The sequence below is a fragment of the Triticum urartu genome, chromosome 4A (assembly GCF_056163025.1).
Source record: "Triticum urartu cultivar PI428250 chromosome 4A, HENAU_Tu73, whole genome shotgun sequence".
NCBI lineage: Eukaryota > Viridiplantae > Streptophyta > Magnoliopsida > Poales > Poaceae > Triticum > Triticum urartu.
This window is the reverse complement of record NC_141876.1, coordinates 502,191,223-502,210,959: the sequence shown is the minus strand read 5'-3', so window position 1 is coordinate 502,210,959 and position 19,737 is coordinate 502,191,223. Positions and strand designations below refer to the sequence as shown.

Genomic DNA, 19,737 nt, shown 5'->3' with positions numbered 1-19,737 from the left:
AAGAGGATATCACAAGCTTGAGCATTGTATTGTAACATCTTCAATTCTTCAGCGGTTGCTTCACAATTTGGTTCCCTTCCATCGAAGAATTCACCTTGCAAGCCAATGAAGACAATATCCCAAACGGCGGGATTATGTCCAAGAATATGCATTTTCATCTTATGCTTCCAACTAGCAAAATTTGTACCATCAAAGTAAGGACCTATACGGTGGTAATTTCCCTCACTAGAGGCCATACTCTCCTAGGTTGTGAAACCAAGGCTATGATCACCAAAGCTATGGAAATCAAGGCAAATGGAGACCAAAGCTCTGATACCACTTGTAGGATCAAAAGTATGTCTAGAGGGGCGTGATTAGACTACTTGACCAAATAAAAATCTAGCCTTTTCCCAATTTTAAGTCTTGGTAGATTTTAGCAATTTAACACAAGTCAAGTAATCAACCTACACATGCAATTCTAAGAGTGTAGCAGCGGAATGTAAATCATTGCATATGAAGGTAAAGGGGAGGAGTTTGGACGGAGCAAGCGCAATGTAGACACAGAGATTTTTAGCGTGGTTCCGATAGGTGGTGCTATCGTACATCCATGTTGATGGAGACTTCAACCCACGAAGGGTAATGGTTGGAGAGTCCACGAAGGTCTCCACCCACAAAGGGTCCACGAAGAAGCAACCTTGTCTATCCCACCATGGTCATCGCCCATGATGGACTTGCCTCACTCGGATAGATATTCATGAAGTAGGTGATCTCCTTGCCCTTACAAACTCCTTGGTTCAACTCCACAATCTTGACGGAGGCTCCCAAGTGACACCTAACCTATCTAGGAGACACCACTCTCCAAAAGGTAATAGATGGTGTGTTGATGATGAACTCCTTGCTCTTGTGCTTCAAATGATAGTCTCCCCAACACTCAACTCTCTCACACAGATGTTTGGATATGGTGGAAAGATGATTTGAGTGTAAAGCAACTTGGGGAAGGCTAGAGATCAAGATTCTTGTGGTTGGATTGGAATGTCTTGGTCTCAACACATGAGTAGGTGGTTCTCTCTCAGAAAATGAGTAGTGGAAGTGTAGGCACGTTCTGATGGCTCTCCCTTAAATGGAGAGGAGGGTGGAGGGGTATATATAGCCTCCATACAAAATCTAACCGTTACACACAATTTGCCAAACTCGGTGGGACCGAATAGTGAAACTCGGTCAGACCGATATGGTTCAAAATGTGAACGTTAGGCTTTTCGGTGGGACTGACATGATCAACTCAGTGGGACCGATGCATTAGGGTTAGGGCATAACTTGATCTTGGTTTGACCGATTACTTCAACTCAGTGAGACCGATTTCAATAATAAGCAAACATAGAGTTGGTTTGGCAAACTCGGTGGGACCGACCGCTCATTTCAGTGAGACTGAAACGTTACGAAAAGGAAACAGATAGTTTGCATTGCGAACTCGGTGGGACCGATCGCTCATCTCGGTTGGACCAAAATGTTACGAAGGAAAACAGAGAGTTTGCAATCCCATCTCGGTGAGACCGAGATTCCTATCGGTGAGACCGAACTAATTAGGGTTTATGATTATGGCTATGTCAAGTGAACTCGGTGGCACCGGATAGATCAAATCGGTGGGGCCGAGTTTTACTTTAGGTTTAGGACATATGTGGAAATGAGAAAGTGGTCGAGGGTTTTTCGAGCATATCACTAAGCATTTTGAGCAAGCAAGTCATTAAGCAACACCTCATCCCCTTTTAATAGTATTGGCTTTTCCTATGGACTCAATGTGATCTTCGATCACTAAAATGAAAATGTATAGTCTTGAGCTTTTGCCAATATGTGTCCTTAGCATTTTGAGGGGTCCACATCTCTAGTCCATGCCATGACAATCATTGAACTTTTTGAAATGAATATCTTGAAAGAGTATTAGTTCAATGAGCTATATGTTGTTATGAATTACCAAAACCACCCAGGGATTAGTTGCACTTTCACGAGTTGACCCAGCCGATGCGCCAAACGGAGCCGTTGGTCCTCAAGCGCCTCCACCTCGTCACCACGCCATCCTGGAGGCTGGTTCACGATGAAAAGAACACGACGCGGCCACTACCGACACCGTTAGGAGGATGTTACGATCTATGTCATCATCCATGCCAAGCATCGCTTCGGAGGCCATGGCACGGGCCCAGCTGCTGTTGAGATTTCTGCCGGCAGCCGATCAGATGGATGAGTGGAGAGCCACCATTCAAAGCCTGATTGGTTTCGCTGAGGCAGGAGGGTCACAATGAGCTGGCCCGCCATGGCCTCCCCAGGCGACGATAACGGCCCACGCTGCTGGCCGTGCGGAAGAGGCCACCCCACGGTGCAGTCCCCTCTACGGCAGCCAGCGCATGAGCCACGCGACCAAGAACCCGACGACGTCTCGATGGCTTTGCCCGACCCTCGAGTGCGTCAGGGCCAACAGCGAGTCTTGGAGGACAGGCAAAGGGAAGGCGCGCGCGTCACCATCAGGCGACGTTGCGACACCCACCTCCATTCTGATAGGCGCGATGGCTCCGACGTCGACGAGCCCGCGCTTGGCGAAGGTGGGTACCTACCTTTTGAGGCTGGGTGCCCTGCCTGCACCCGTGAGTTGTGGCAAGTCCATTGGCCATCCACTCGCACGTTCAAGCTAGAAATACCTGAGACTTATGATGGGAGACTAAACCTGGCAGAGTTCTTGAACATCAACACCATCGATGTTCAAGCTGCCGAGGGAAGAGACGAAAGGTGTTCGTCAACTACTTCCCTATGGTACTCAAGCCAAATGTGAGGTCTTGGCTGATGCACGTACTGGAGAACTCCATTTCAACCTGGGATGGACTGTGCCATGAGTTTGTTGGCGCCTTCACAGGCGGCCATCAAGAACCAGGGCGTCCCAGTGACTTGCGGCTCCTCCCACAGAAGGAAGGAGAGACTCTGTGGAAGTACATGCAGAGGTTCAGCCGAGTACAGAGGAACATTCCAGACATCCACCCGGCAGCTGTGCTAGTTGCGTTCTAGTCCAATGTGTGCAATCATCAGATATGTTCCAAGATGAACGTTCGGTTGCCCAAGACTGTGAAGGAGCTGTACACTCTAGTGGAAAAGTGTGCTCAGGTAGAGGAGGGGAGGCGGCTCCCCGGTGAAGAGGATGGCGTTGACATTGACTCAGAGGATGATGACGAGGCCACCAGTCAGAAGAAGAAGAACAAGAAGCACAACAAAAGGCGCAAGGATAAGGCAATGATGACCGTTGAGGGATCGGGCGCACCTAGTACCGGCAAGAAGGCCAAGGGCAAAGTTCCCGGCAAGGAAGTTGTTGCATGCACTGATTGCCGGGAAGCCGCGGCTGTCGAGAAGGCTAGGAAAGGTGATGGGCCATATTGCAAGATCCATCGAACCAAGGGCCATGATCTCCAGGAGTGTCATCAGGTCGAGCAGCTCGTCAAGAAATAGAGGGCCGAATACGAGAAGCGTGATAAGGAGAAAGGTCAAGATGGCCATGGCGAGAAGGGTCGAGGCGGCGGAGCAAGCCGCCCCGGCAAGGCTCCTCGGAATCAAGGAAAACCTGCCAGAGGCCGTGAGAAGGAGGATTGCAATGATGAAAGTGATGGCGGAGATGAAGAGGAAACCAGCAGGAAGTAGTTCCAAAAAGCCACTGACACCCTATGCATTGACGAGGGTGCATCTCTCTCCTCTCACCGCCAACTTAAACAGTGGGTGTGTGAAGTCAATGTCGTGGAGCCCGTGGCAGATTCTCGGAAACCGCTCAAGTGGTCCCACATGCCCATCATCTTCGACTATGAGGATCACCCTGACCGCACCACCGCAGTAGGGTGCTTGCCATTGTTGGTCTCACCAACAATCCGCAACCTCAAAGTCACAAATATGTTGGTTAACGGCGGGGCCGGGTTGAATCTAATTTCTCCAAAGGTCATTAGCGAACTTCAGATAGCAGAGGAAGAGCTCAAGGTTACTGGCACGTTTCAAGGGATCAACCCCGGCAGGAGTCCTCCTAAGGGGAAGATCACGCTACCGGTGACATTCAGGGGGGAGTTGAATTATCAGACTGAGAAGATCGTGTTTGATGTGGTTGACCTCCCCCTGCCGTACAATGAAATCCTTGGTTGCCAGCTTTGGCCAAATTCATGGCGGCATCCCACTATGCCTACAACACCTTGAAGATGCCAGGGCCGATAGGTGTCATTTCCACCCCGTCAGACGAGAAGGATACAATCATTTGTGTGGACAAGATGTACCAGGAAGCCGTCATGGCAGAGGCCATTGAAGCTACTGTTCTCGCCAAGGAAAGTAAAGGAAACAAGAAAGCAAACAAGGATGCCAGCAAGGAATCCTGGAAACATACCTCTTCGGAGTACGCTGCACCAGTTGATGACTTGCCGGAGAGTTCCAATAGCAAGAGACCCAAGGCTGCTGCACCCGCTGTGAAAAAGGTCTCGGCAGGGCTGGCTCGCACTGATGGTACCTTCACTATCAGTGCCACCCTCGATCACAAATAGGAAAGTGCACTCGTTTCCTTCCTACGGGAGAATATTGATGTGTTTGCCTGGCAACCATCTAATATCCCCGGTGTTCCTAGGGAGGTAATCGAGCACCACCTTGTTGTCTGCCCACATGCCCAACCCGTCAAGCAGAAGGTCTGGAAGCAAGCTTTGGAGCGGTAGCAGTTCATTACCAAGGATATCAAGAAACTTGAGGCAGCTGGTCTGGTCAGAGGAGTATTGCATCCAACATGGTTAGCAAATCCTGTGGTGGTATGCAAGGCCAATGGAAAATGGAGGCTTTGCATAGATTTCATGGATCTCAACAAGGCATGCCCGAAGGACCCATTTCCCTTGCCGCACATCGACCAGATTGTGGATTCCACCTCTGGGTGTGACCTGCTTTCTTTCCTGGATGCATACTCTGGATACCCCCAAATCTTTATGTCCAAGGAAGGCGAAGAGAAGACCGCGTTCATAACCCCTTGTGGCACGTACTGCTTCGTACGGATGCCTATTGCAGTGGGATAGGTCAAGGTACTCTGGCATGCAAAAGTTGATTTTTGGCCTCGTTGCCTCAAGGAAACCGCGCCACTACTTCCAAGCCCACGAGATCACGGTTGTCACCCGCTTTCCTTTGCAACGGATACTCAGAAACCCCGAGGCCACCGGTAGGATAGTGGAGTCGGCCTTGGAGTTATCCAGCTTTGGTTTGAAGTTTGAGAGCACATCAACTATTCAGAGTAGAGCACTGATAGAGTTTATTGCAGAGTGGACGCCAACCCCTAATGAAGAAGTGTTGGAGACAGTTATCCCTGGCAAGGAAGCGCCCCAAGAATGGATTATGTATTTCGATGGTGCCTTCTCCCTACAAGTTGTAGGGGCTAGCGTACTTCTCGTTGCTCCTACTCGGGAACACCTTAAGTACGTTGTCCAAATGCATTTTCCCCAGGAGAAGGCTACCAATAATACTGCAGAGTATGAAGGGCTCCTTGTCGGGCTCAGGATTGCAACAGAACTGGGAATCAAGATGCTGATCATCTGCGGAGACTCGTAACTTGTGGTGAGACAGGTAAACAAGGATTGCCAAAGTCCATTGATGGAGGCATACGTTGAGGAAGTGAAAAAGTTGGAGGAGCGCTTTGATGGATTGCAAACAGAGCATGTACCCCGTGCGGAAAACAGCATCGCTAATAATTTGTCAAAGTGCGCTGCGCAAAACTCCGTGTGGGACCAGAGACTTTTGTTCTCCCTCTGACTCAGCCCTCCGTATCCCCGACAACAATGGCCAGAAACTGGACTCCGGCAAGCCTCTCCCGATAGAACCTCCCGAGGCTCCCGGCAGAGAGCTTGGCGGGAACAACTCCCCTTCGATCGTTGAGCTGCACCCTCCCGCCAGACCACCAGTTCCTGCGGTCGAGGAGTGCGCTCCCATGAATGAGGAGGTGCCGCTGGTCCTCGTTGCCGAGCCTCAGGCTCCAACTTGGGCCCGGCACATAGTCCATTTCCTCCAAACTGGAGAACTTCCCGAAGAGCAAGAAGAAGCTGAAAGAGTAGCCTGGAGGGCCAGTATGTATCAGTTCGTTGATGAATGCTGTACAGAAGAAGGCCCAACGGTGTGAAATTGAAGTGCATTTTCGGGAAGAAGGAAAGGAACTGCTGGCAGAGATACAAAAGGGTATGTGCGATTCATACATTGGATCGAGGGCTCTAGTTGGAAAAGCCTTCCGGCAAGGATTTTACTGGCCCACAGCCCTCCAAGATGCAGTTGAGTTGGTCACCAAATGTGAAGCCTGCGAGCTCCATTCCAAGAATATCCATCTCCCTGCCCAAGCTCTTGAGACAATCCCTTTATCATGGTCGTTTTTGGTCTGGGGGCTCGACATCTTGTGCCCCTTCCCCGTGCTACCAGGGGCTTTAAATTCTTGTTCGTTTCCACCGACAAGTTTACAAAGTGGGGGGAAGTAGAGCCCGTGAGAAAGGTGACTGCTCAGTTAGCTATCAAGTTCTTGAAAGGATTGGCGTGCCGCTTCGGGGTGCCTGCCCGAATCATCACCAACAATGGCACCCAATTCATGAGCCACGCCTTCATGCAATACGTTCATGCCCTCGGAAGCAAAATCCCATTCGCCTCTGTTGCCCATCCAAGGAGCAACGGGCAAGCTGAGAGGGCGAACACTGAAGTGTTGCGAGGACTTAAGACAAGAACATTTCATAAGCTGCAGAAGTGTGGCAGGCGATGGATCAACGAGCTGTCGGTGGTTCTTTGGTCCCTCAGAATGACACCAAATCGAGCTACTAGGCAGGCTCCCTTCTCCCTAGTCTATGGGGCAGAAGCAGTTATCCCCATGGAACTCATTTACGGGTCACCTCGAGCGCTTGCCTATGATGAAGTAGCGCAAGAACAGCACCGCGTGATAACGCTGTGCTACTCGAGGAGAACCGTCTCTAGGCTGCTACACGTGATGCATGCTACCAGCAAGCCTTGCGTCGCTATCACAGCCGCAGGGTTCATGCCTAGAGTTTTGAGGAAGGCGACCTTGTCCTTACATGCGTTTAGTCCGCCAAGGGTACAAACAAATTGACGCCAAAGTGGGAAGGCCCTTACCGAGTAGTACGAGTCACCAGACCTGGCGCAGCCCGTCTGGAGACCGGAGATGGCATTCAATTACAAAACTCATGCAATATTGAGCATCTCCGCAAGTGCTACCCGTAAGGCGCGGCTGTCATGTCCTGCTCGGCAGCCACCCTTTTGTACAGGCCTCGCCGATGTTGCATGTAACCCCTTGTACAAAGCCAAGTGCAGACCCTGAGCAACAGAGAAATAAATGAAGCGCTAGGGCCCCCCGACAAATTGCATGCATGCATAAGCATATCATGAACATAACATGTTCATGTAGATATGATCGCATGTGGCATCACTTTCATCTGCACTAAGCAACAGGCTTTTACGGTGGACTTGGTCCCGAAGAAGAGAAGAGAAGACAAGCCTACATTGCGATGCCCAGCAAGCCAAACAAATAAGTTCTTTCTTATCCATACGTGTTCTGTAATTAGAGACTTGTGCATATGAAAACCTCACCACCTTCGAAACTTAAGTGCTCACATCCCTTGACTTGAATTTTGCTTTGGTCAGGATGGTTGTAGTGGCCTTCGGTGAAAAGTTCCTGGCGGGGGGCTGGTCCCTCTTTGTGATTTGTGCCCGGCAGGCCTAGCTCCATGGCAACAAACTGAGGGTACCGACAGGATAGCCTACCAGGGAAAACTTGTTTACTTGAATGTATAGAGGCATTTCACCTCTGCATGGACATGTTACATGCACAAGTACCCGGCAATGTTTGCCTTTTTCATTAATATGCTGATCGACAAGTATAGATCTTACAGAACACAAGCATGTGTAAAGAAGATTACGTAATTTTAACTAAAGTTTGGCAAGTGCCTACACATTTTAGATTGGAAAGAGATAAATGCATGTGATGCCTTTGCTCTGTCCCTCCCCTCCTTGAAACTGCAGGGGAAACAAAGAAGACGGGGGGAAGGCCTGGCTGGGATTCGGCGCCTCCCCAAGATCAGGATGGCACCATTCCTGGGCAGGGAGGAAGAAATCGGAGGGCAGGTGCGGATGGTGGCACTGCCGAAGGCCCAGCCGGTCATGATGGTGATGTGACGACCCGAGACCGACGCTTTAGAAGTCTTCCATGTATTTCGTTGCCGTCATGTGTTTTATTGTTTGTTGCATTTTATGATCGCATCATTCGCATTTCATCGGCACTCGTTGCCGTCTTTGTTTTAAAACTTGCATCCATGCGTAGTTGCCGCTTCTTCCTTGTCTCTGCCACATCGTTCTCTTCTCTCTTTTCTTCTCCGTGGCAATGTCGTCAGACCGCTTTGTCTTCGTTGACCATTCTCAGTCCAACCACACCTTGACCACGTCCGCCTAACCCCTCTTTGCACAGTGCATCGACCCCTCACCCGCGTCCGAAAGCTGTCCCGAACCCAACCCGGTCAGTCGTCACCGTTGGATTCGGATCATCCCCAAACATCCCTAAAACATCTGCGATTATTTGTTTGGACTCCCAAAGCATTTTATTCTCGACCGTTCGATTATAATCAGAGGATCCGAATCATCCCCTTTTGTATATATAATAGACTAACCCCTAACCAAATCTGCCCAAAACCTAATTTCTAGGAGTTTTGTCCCTGCCGCCGCCACCGCACTCGTCTCCCACCTCGGGATCCATCCCCATCCAAACCTGCCCGATCCCCGATCCAATCTATCCACTCCACCCGGCCAACCCAACCACCTCCTCGTTTTGCATCCCCGACCAACCAAGTAGCGCGCCCCGACGCCTCCTCGTGCCCGCACAGCCCGCGAGGAACCGGCCTCCTCTGCTTCGCGCCTGACCGAGACCCCGAGCAGGAGCGCTCGGCTTCGTCTCCTCCGCCCGTTGGCTGCACCTCATCTCCTCCCGTGCGCCTCCATCTCGTGCCGCCAGCCATGCCTCCCCGCCGGTGACGAGCAGCAGCACCCGAGGCTCCCTGTCTCCTCATGTTGGTGACCAACCTGACGACACTAGGCTGTTGTGTCACGCCCCAGCTCTCCTTCTCCGTCCTCTCCTTTCCCTCTCTCTCCACTCACCTCGATCTCTCTCTGTGGACAGGAACGATGTTGCTGCAGTGCTGCCCGAGATCCTTGAGCGCTAGATCCGGCGAGCCTCACCGGATCCATCTCCTGCACCCTGTAGCTCGGCGTCCCCGTGCCCCTTGTCGCCGGAGACCCTGTGCAAGTCACTGCCGCTGCCTCCCCTGCGTCCTCTACATCGCGCCGCCCCCTGTCTTCCCTTCTCCAAATCAAACGCCAAGCCGTGTCACCGGCCAAGTCCCTTGACTCACCGACCGGAGCCACCTCCTTGTCGTTCCCTCGCCGGACCTCCCCTGCTTCGCCAAGCCATCGCCTTCCTTCGCGTCATCCCTGTCGCCCGAGTCGACGTGCCATGTTCTGCACGGATCCGCTGCCTGTAGGCCCTTCCTGGCCGGATCCCACTGTCGCGTTGCCGTTCCTCGCCCACAGCTCCTCCCAGCTGCCGCCGTCCTGCTTCTTCCCGGTGAGAGCCTCACCTCTGCTTCGTCCGATTTGAGCGAGCGCTGCCGTCCCCCCTGCGTTGACCGGCGCCAAGTTCCCCCGCGCCTGGACCCCGCTCGACCCCGTTGACCGCGCCCCTGCTTCGTCCATCGCCTGGGCCTCCTCTGCCGAACCGGGCCAAGGCCCACTGGGTGAGGCCACACCCCATCGCCCCTTTTTTGTTTTTCCTCCTGTTGGGCCAGCCTGTTTTAGCCCGTGGACGTTTTTTTTCAGTTCTGGATGATTTGTTAATTATTCCAGACAAAACCTATTTTACAGAAAAGTCCCTCTAGATCAAGCATTTAATAGCTCACAAATGTTGCATCGGATTAAAATGTTTTAAATGTGTGAAATGATTAGACACCTAGTTTCATAATATGCTATTTTTCATCTATGTTTAAAATGTTGTTTGATTAAATTTGCATAAATGCCATGTTAAAATGCTTTATTTCATAACTAAATAACTGTAGCTCCAAATTAAATGTTCTTTATATGTAAATGGGGTAGAAGAATGCATAGATTAACATGGTGGCATTACTTTGCATGTTTAACAACTCTAAAATTGTGTATAGGGTAGAATAGTAGCAAATCTGAAAATATACACATGGGGATTTTCTGAATTTGTTGTTTGTTATTTCCGACCTCATTAAAAGTTGCTTAAATAGATAGTTTTATTATGCCTCACCTCTTGCCATGTTAACCAACATTTAATATTGTTCAGTACCTAAACAGGAGTGAACTAAATGATTGAATGTGGTATCTCGTCAATATGCAACTCGTTGCATATTGAGCTCCACTTAATTTGTAGTATTGCTTGTTGCACTTTGCCATGCCATGCCTCATTAAACCGGACATGCATCATACTTATTTGTGCATCATGCCATGATTATGCTTGTGTGTTTACCATGTTGCTTGCTTCTTTCCAGTTTGCTTCTCTCGATAGCTTCGGTTTCGTTCCGGAGTTGTGAGGATTCGTTCGACTACGTCCGTTTGTCTACTTCATGGACTCGTTCTTCTTCCTTGCGGGATTTCAGGCAAGATGATCATTACCCTCGATATCACTTCTATCTTTGCTTGCTAGTTGTTCATTCTATCGCTCTGTCGCGCTACCTACCACTTGTTTATCATGCCTCCCATATTATCATGCCAAGCCTCTAACCCACCTTCCTAGCAAACCGTTGTTTGGCTATGTTACCGCTTTTTCTCCGCCCCTCTTATAGTGTTGCTAGTTGCAGGTGCCTTGCAGGTTGTTCCATGTTGGAACATGGATATGTTGGGATATCACAATACCTCTTATTTTAATTAATGTATCTATATACTTGGCAAAGGGTGGAAGGCTTGGCCTTTTGCTCGGTGTTTTGTCCCACTCTTGCCGCCCTAGTTTCCGTCATACTGGTATTATGTTCCTTGATTTTGTGTTCCTTACGCGGTTGGAGTTATGGGACCCCCTTGACAGTTCTCTTTGAATAAAAACTCGTCCAGGAAGGCCCAACATTGGTTTTAACATTTGCCTAACAACAAGCTAAACTTTTCCCTAGGGATTTGCAAACCCGAGGGTCATCTTTATTCAACCCCCCCCCCCCCCCCCCCCGTGCCAGTGTTTCTCTGAGTGTTGGTCCAACCTGGGCGATGTCCGGCGCCCCCTGGGCAACCAGGGTCTCAGCCAACCCGATGTCTTGCCCATCCGATGTGCCCAGAGAACGAGATATGTGCGACTCCTATCGGGATTTGTCAGCACATCGGGCGGTCTTGCTGGTCTTGTTTTACCATTGTCGAAATGTCTTATAACTAGGATTCCAAGACTGATCGGGTCTTTCTGGGAGATGGAATATCCTTCGTTGATCGTGAGAGCTTGTGATGGGCTAAGTTGGGACACCCCTGCAGGGTATAAACTTTTGAGAGTCGTGCCCATGGTTATGTGGCAGATGAGAATTTGTTAATATCCGGTTGTAGAGAACTTGACACTTGACTTAATTAAAATGCATCAACCACGTGTGTAGCCATGATGGTCTCTTTTCGGCGGAGTCCGGGGAGTGAACACGGTTGGGTTATGTTTGAACGTAAGTAGTTTAGGATCACTTCTTGATCACTTCTAGTTTACGACCGTTGCATAGTTTCTTGATACGTCTCCAACGTATCTATAATTTTTGATTGCTCCATGCTATATTATCTACTGTTTTGGACATTATTGGGCTTTATTATCCACTTTTATATTATTTTTGGGAGTAACATATTAACCGGAGGCCTAGCCCAGAATTGATGTTTTTTGCCTGTTTTAGGGTTTCGAAGAAAAGGAATATCAAACGGAGTCCAAACGGAATGAAACCTTCGGGAACGTGATTTTCTCATCGAATACAACTCAGGAGACTTGGACCCTACGTCAAGGCATGTAACAGGAGGCCACGAGGTAGGGGGCGCGCCCTACCCTACCAGGCGCGCCCCCACCCTCGTGGGCCCCCTGTTGCTCCACTGACATACTTCTTCCTCCTATATATATCCACGTACCCCCAAACGATCAGATACGGAGCCAAAACCCTAATTCCACCACCGTAACTTTCTGTATCCACGAGATCCCATCTTGGGGCCTTTCCGGAGCTCCGCCGGAGGGGGCATCGATCACGGAGGCTTCTACATCAACACCATAGCCTCTCTGATGAAGTGTGAGTAGTTTACTTCAGACCTACGGGTCCATAGTTAGTATCTAGATGGCTTCTTCTCTCTTTTTGGATCTCAATACAATGTTCTCCCCCTCTCTTGTGGAGATCTATTTGATGTAATCTTCTTTTTGCGGTGTGTTTGTTGAGACCGATGAATTGTGGGTTTATGATCAAGTCTATCTATGAATAATATTTGAATCTTATCCGAATTCTTTTATGTATGATTGGTTATATTTGGAAGTCTCTTCGAATTATCAGTTTGGTTTGGCCTACTAGATTGATATTTCTTGCAATGGGAGAAGTGCTTAGCTTTGGGTTCAATCTTGTGGTGTCCTTTCCCGGTGACAGTAAGGGCAGCAAGGCACGTATTGTATTGTTGCCATCGAGGATAAAAAGATGGGGTTTTCTTCATATTGCATGAGCCTATCCCTCTATATCATGTCATCTTGCTTAAGGTGTTACTCTATTTTTAACTTAATACTCTAGATGCATGCTGGATAGCGGTCGATGAGTGGAGTAATAGTAGTAGATGCAGGCAGGAGTCGGTCTACTTGTCTCGGATGTGATGCCTATATACATGATCATACCTAGATATTCTCATAACTATGCTCAATTCTGTCAATTTCTCAATAGTAATTTGTTCACCCACCGTAGAATACTTATGCTCTCGAGAGAAGCCACTAGTGAAACCTATGGCCCCCGGGTCAATCTTTATCATATCAATCTCCTACTACTTAGTTATTCACTTTGCCATTTACTTTGCCTTTATTTTACTTTGTATCTTTATCGTAAAAATACCAAAAATATTATCTTATCATATCTATCAGATCTCACTCTCGTAAGTGGCCCTATAGGGATTGACAACCCCTATTTGCGTTGGTTGCGAGGATTTATTTGTTTTGTGCAGGTGCGAGGGACTCGCACGTAGCCTCCTACTGGATTGATACCTTGGTTCTCAAAAACTGAGGGAAATACTTACACTACTTTGCTGCATCATCCCTTCCTCTTCGGGGAAAACCAACGCAGTGCTAAAAGAGGTAGCAAGAAGGATTTCTGGCGCCGTTGCCGGGGAGGTCTACGCAAAAGTCAACATACCAAGTACCCATCACATACCCTTATCTCCCGCATTACATTATTTGCCATTTGCCTCTCGTTTTCCTCTCCCCCCACTTCACCCTTGCCGTTTTATTTGCCCTCTCTCTCTATCCTCCCTCTATTTGCCTCTTTTTGTCCGCTTGCTTTTTGTTTGCTTGTGTGTTAGTTTGCTTGCTTGTCGCGATGGCTCAAAATAATACTAAATTGTGTGACTTCACCAATACCAACAACAATGATTTTATTAGCACTCCGATTGCTCCTCTTACTGATGCTGAATCTTGTGAAATTAATGTTGCTTTGCTGAATCTTGTCATGAAAGATCCGTTCTCCGGCCTTCCTAGTGAAGATGCCGCTACCCATCTAAATAGCTTCGTTGATTTGTGTGACATGCAAAAGAAGAAAGATGTGGATAATGATATTGTTAAATTGAAGTTATTTCCTTTTTCGCTTAGAGATCGTGCTAAAGCTTGGTTTTCGTCTTTGCCTAAAAATAGTATTGATTCATGGAATAAGTGCAAAGATGCTTTTATCTCTAAGTATTTTCCTCCCGCTAAGATTATCTCTCTTAGAAACGATATTATGAATTTTAAGCAACTTGATCATGAACATGTTGCACAAGCTTGGGAGAGAATGAAATTAATGATACGTAATTGCCCCATGGTTTAAATTTGTGGATGATTATACAAAAAATTTATGCCGGATTGAATTTTTCTTCTAGAAATCTTTTAGATTAGGCCGCGGGAGGCACTTTTATGGAAATCACTTTAGGAGAAGCTACTAAACTCCTAGATAATATTATTGTTAATTATTCTCAATGGCATACTGAAAGATCTACTAATAAAAAGGTGCATGCGATAGAAGAAATTAATGTTTTGAGTGGAAAGATGGATGAACTTATGAAATTATTTGCTAGTAAGATTGTTTCTTATGATCCTAATGATAGTCCCTTGTCTACTTTGATTGAGAATAATAATGAATCTATGGATGTGAATTTTGTTGGTAGGAACAATTTTGGTAACAACGCGTATAGAGGAAATTTTAATCCTAGGCCTTATCCTAGTAATCCCTCTAATAATTATGGTAATTCCTACAATAATTCTTATGGAAATTATAATAAGATGCCCTCTGATTTTGAATCTAATATTAAAGAATTTATTACTTCGCAAAAGAATTTCATTGATTTGATTGAAGAAACATTGCTTAAGATTGATGATTTGGCTAGGGACGTTGATAGAATTGCTCTTGATGTTGATTCTTTGAAACTTAGATCTATTCCACCTAAGCATGATATCAATGAGTCTCTCAAAGCCATGAGAATTTCCATTGATGAGTGCAAAGAAAGAACCGCTATGATCCGTGCTAAGAAAGATGCCTTTATAAAAGTGTGTTCTTCTAGTTCCTATGAAAATAATGATGAAGATCTAAAAGTTATTGATGTGTCCCCTATTAAATCTTTCTTTTTCAATATGAATCTTGATAATGATGGGACTGAATATGATCCACCTTTTCCTAGAAGGCGTTCCAAGAATTCTGAATCTTTTGATCTTGATGCTAAATTTGATAAAAGTGGGATTGAAGAAATTAAAACCCTAGATGTTGCTAAACCCACTAATATGAATTTGAAGGAATTTAATTATGAAAATTGCTCTTTGAGTGATTGTATTTCCTTGTTGCAATTCGTGCTAAATTCTCCTCATGCTTAGTGTCAAAATAAAGCGTTTACTAAACATATCGTTGATGCCTTGATGCAATCTTATGAAGAAAAACCTGAATTGGAAGTTTCTATCCCTAGAAAACTTTATGATGAGTGGGAACCAACTATTAAAATTAAAATTAAAGATCATGAATGCTATGCTTTATGTGATTTGGGTGCTAGTGTTTCCACGATTCCAAAGACTTTGTGTGATTTGTTAGGTTTCCATGATTTTGATGATTGCTCTCTAAACTTGCACCTTGCGGAGTCCACTATTAAGAAACCTATGGGAAGAATTAATGATGTCCTTATTGTTGCAAATAGGAATTATGTGCCCGTAGATTTTATTGTTCTTGACATAGATTACAATCCTTCATGTCCTATTATTCTTGGTAGACCTTTCCTTAGAACGATTGGTGCAATTATTGATATGAAGGAAGGAAATATTAGATTCCAATTTCCATTAAGGAAAGGCATTGAACAATTTCCTAGAAAGAAAATTAAATTACCTTATGAATCTATTATGAGAGCCACTTATGGCTTGCCTACCAAAGATGGCAATACCTAGATCTATTCTTGCTTGTTATGCCTAGCTAGGGGCGTTAAACGATAGCGCTTGTTGGGAGGCAACCCAATTTTATTTTTATTCCTTGCTTTTTGCTCCTGTTTAGTAATAAATAAATTATCTAGCCTCTGTTTTGGTTGTGTTTTTTTGTGTTTAATTAGTGTTTGTGCCAAGTAGAACCGTTGGGAAGACTTGGGGAAAGTCTTGTTGAACTTGCTGTAAAAAACAGAAACTTTAGCGCTCAAGAGAACTGCTATCATTTTTTTTGGAAAGTGATATTTAGTTAATTCTTTTTTAAGATGATTAACAGATAAATTCCTCACGTCCAGCAATTTATTTTAGAATTTTTGGGGTTCCAGATCTTGCGCGAGCTACAGATTACTACAGACTGTTCTGTTTTTGACAGATTCTGTTTTTCGTGTGTTGTTTGCTTATTATGATGAATCTATGGCTAGTAAAATAGTTTATAAACCATAGAGAAGTTGGAATACAGTAGGTATAACACCCATATAAATAAAAAATGAGTTCATTACAGTACCTTGAAGTGGTCTTTTGTTTTCTTTCGCTAACGGAGCTCACGAGATTTTCTACTTTAAGTTTTGTGTTGTGAAGTTTTCAAGTTTTGGGTAAAGATTCGATGGATTATGGAACAAGGAGTGGCAAGAGCCTAAGCTTGGGGATGCCCATGGCACCCCCAAGATAATCTAAGCACACCTAAAAGCCAAAGCTTGGGGATGCCAAAGCTTGGGGATGCCCCGGAAGGCATCCCCTCTTTCGTCTACTTCTATCGGTAACTTTACTTGGAGCTATATTTTTATTTACCACATGATATGTGTTTTGCTTGGAGCGTCTTGTATGATTTGAGTCTTTGCTTGTTAGTTTACCACAATCACCCTTGCTGTACACACCTTTTGAGAGAGCCATATATTATTTGGAATTTGTTAGAATACTCTATGTGCTTCGCTTATATCTTTTGAGTTATATAGTTTTGCTCTAGTACTTCACTTATATCTTTTAGAGCATGGTGGTGGATTTGTTTTATAGAAACTATTGATCTCTCATGCTTCACTTAGATTATTTTGAGAGTCTTAATAGCATGGTAATTTGCTTAAAATCCTAATATGCTTGGTATGCAAGATTAATAATAAGACTCTCTAATGAGTGTGTTGAATACTATGAGAAGTTTGATACTTGATAATTGTTTTGAGATATGGAGATGGTGATATTAAAGTCATGATAGTTGAGTAGTTGTGAATTTGAGAAATACTTGTGTTGAAGCTTGTGATTCCCGTAGCATGCACGTATGGTGAACCCTTATGTGATGAAGTCAGAGCATGATTTTTTTTGATTGCCTTCCTTATGAGTGGCGGTTGGGGACGAGCGATGGTCTTTTCCTACCAATCTATCCCCCTAGGAGCATGCGCGTAATACTTTGCTTTGATAACTTGTAGATTTTTGCAATAAGTATGTGAGTTCTTTATGACTAATGTTGAGTCCATGGATTATACGCACTCTCACCCTTCCACCTTTGCTAGCCTCTCTAATACCGCGCACCTTTCGCCGGTATCATACACCCACCATATACCTTCCTCAAAACATCCACCAAACCTACCTATTATGGCATTTCCATAGCCATTCCAAGATATATTGACATGCAAATTTCCACCGTTCCGTTTATTATGACACACTTCATCATTGTCATATTGCTTTGCATGATCATGTAGTTGACATCGTATTTGTGGCAAAGCCACCATTCATAATTCTTTCATACATGTCACTCATGCATCATTGCATATCCCGGTACACCGCCAGAGGCATTCATATAGAGTCATATTTTGTTCTAAGTATCGAGTTGTAGGAAAAATAAAAGTGTGATGATCATCATTATTAGAGCATTGTCCCGGTGAGGAAAGGATGATGGAGACTATGATTCCCCCACAAGTCGGGACGAGACTCCGGACGAAAAATTAAAAAAATAGAAAGAAAAGAGGCCATAAAAAAAGAAAAGGCCCAAATAAAAATGAGAGAAAAAGAGAGAAGGGACAATGTTACTATCCTTTACCACACTTGTGCTTCAAAGTAGCACCATGATCTTCATAGTAGAGAGTCTCTCATGTTATCACTTTCATATACTAGTGGGAATCTTTCATTATAGAACTTGGCTTGTATATTCCAATGACGGGCTTCCTCAAATTTCCCTAGCTCTTCATGAGCAAGCAAGTTGGATGCACACCCACTTAGTTTCTTTTTGAGCTTTCATATACTTATAGCTCTAGTGCATCCGTTGCATGGCAATCCCTACTCACTCACATTGATATCTATTGATGGGCATCTCCATAGCCCGTTGATACACCTAGTTGATGTGAGACTATCTTCTCCTTTTTGTCTTCTCCACAACCACCACTCTATTCCACCTATAGTGCTATATCCATGGCTCACACTCATGTATTGCGTGAAAATTGAATAAGTTTTGAGAATGTCAAAAGTATGAAACAATTGCTTGGCTTGTTATCGGGGTTGTGCATGATTTAAATATTTTGTGTGGTGAAGATAGAGCATAGCCAGACTATATGATTTTGTAGGGATAACTTTCTTTAGCCATGTTATTTTGAGAAGACATAATTGCTTTCTTAGTATGCTTGAAGTATTATCATTTTTATGGCAATATGAACTTTTGTCTTGAATCTTTTGGATCTGAATATTCATACCACAATTAAGTAGAATTACATTAAAATTATGCCAAGTAGCACTCCGCATCAAAAATTCTATTTTTTATCATTTACCTACTCGAGAACAAGTAGGAATTAAGCTTGGGGATGCTTGATACGTCTCCAACGTATCTATATTTTTTTATTGCTCCATGCTATATTATCTACTGTTTTGGACATTATTGGGCTTTATTATCCACTTTTATATTATTTTTGGGACTAACCTATTAACCGGAGGCCCAGCCCAGAATTGTTGTTTTTTGCCTGTTTTAGGGTTTCGAAGAAAAGGAATATCAAACGGAGTCCAAACGGAATGAAACCTTCGGGAACGTGATTTTATCATCGAATACAACTCAGGAGACTTGGACCCTACATCAAGGCACGTAACAGGAGGCCACGAGGTAGGGGGCGCGCCCCCCACCCTCGTGGGCCCCCTGTTGCTCCACCGGCGTACTTCTTCCTCCTATATATATCCACGTACCCCCAAACGATCAGATATGGAGCCAAAACCCTAATTCCACCGCCGTAACTTTCTGTATGCATGAGATCCCATCTTGGGGCCTGTTCCGGAGCTCCGCCGGAGGGGGCATCAATCACGGAGGGCTTCTACATCAACACCATAGCTTCTCCGATGAAGTGTGAGTAGTTTACTTCAGACCTACGGGTCCATAGTTAGTATCTAGATGGCTTCTTCTCTCTTTTTGGATCTCAATACAATGTTCTCCCCCTCTCTTGTGGAGATCTATTTGATGTAATCTTCTTTTTGCGGTGTGTTTGTTGAGACCGATGAATTGTGGGTTTATGATCAAGTCTATCTATGAATAATATTTGAATCTTATCCGAATTCTTTTATGTATGATTGGTTATATTTGGAAGTCTCTTCGAATTATCAGTTTGGTTTGGCCTACTAGATTGATATTTCTTGCAATGGGAGAAGTGCTTAGCTTTGGGTTCAATCTTGTGGTGTCCTTTCCCGGTGACAGTAAGGGCAGCAAGGCACGTATTGTATTGTTGCCATCGAGGATAAAAAGATGGGGTTTTCTTCATATTGCATGAGCCTATCCCTCTATATCATGTCATCTTGCTTAAGGTGTTACTCTATTTTTAACTTAATACTCTAGATGCATGCTGGATAGCGGTCGATGAGTGGAGTAATAGTAGTAGATGCAGGCAGGAGTCGGTCTACTTGTCTCGGATGTGATGCCTATATACATGATCATACCTAGATATTCTCATAACTATGCTCAATTATGTCAATTGCTCAACAGTAATTTGTTCACCCACCGTAGAATACTTATGCTCTCGAGAGAAGCCACTAGTGAAACCTATGGCCCCTGGGTCTATCTTTATCATATCAATCTCCTACTACTTAGTTATTTACTTTGCCAT

The 19,737-nt window shown here is 45.4% G+C and overlaps 1 long non-coding RNA gene across 3 annotated transcripts; it reads left to right on the top strand.

The window, feature by feature from the left end:
* Positions 1 to 8,675: 8,675 nt before the first annotated feature.
* LOC125554028 (uncharacterized) lies at positions 8,676 to 19,255 on the top strand. Of its 3 annotated transcripts, XR_015601421.1 has the most exons (4): positions 8,676 to 9,059; positions 9,170 to 9,782; positions 10,557 to 10,664; positions 11,910 to 19,255. It is a non-coding gene; the product is annotated as an uncharacterized LOC125554028 (long non-coding RNA). The 3 variants fall into 3 exon arrangements; XR_007304296.2 differs by having other exon boundaries at positions 8,676 to 9,088; positions 10,557 to 19,255; XR_007304295.2 differs by having other exon boundaries at positions 8,677 to 9,059; positions 10,557 to 19,255.
* Positions 19,256 to 19,737: the final 482 nt, after the last annotated feature.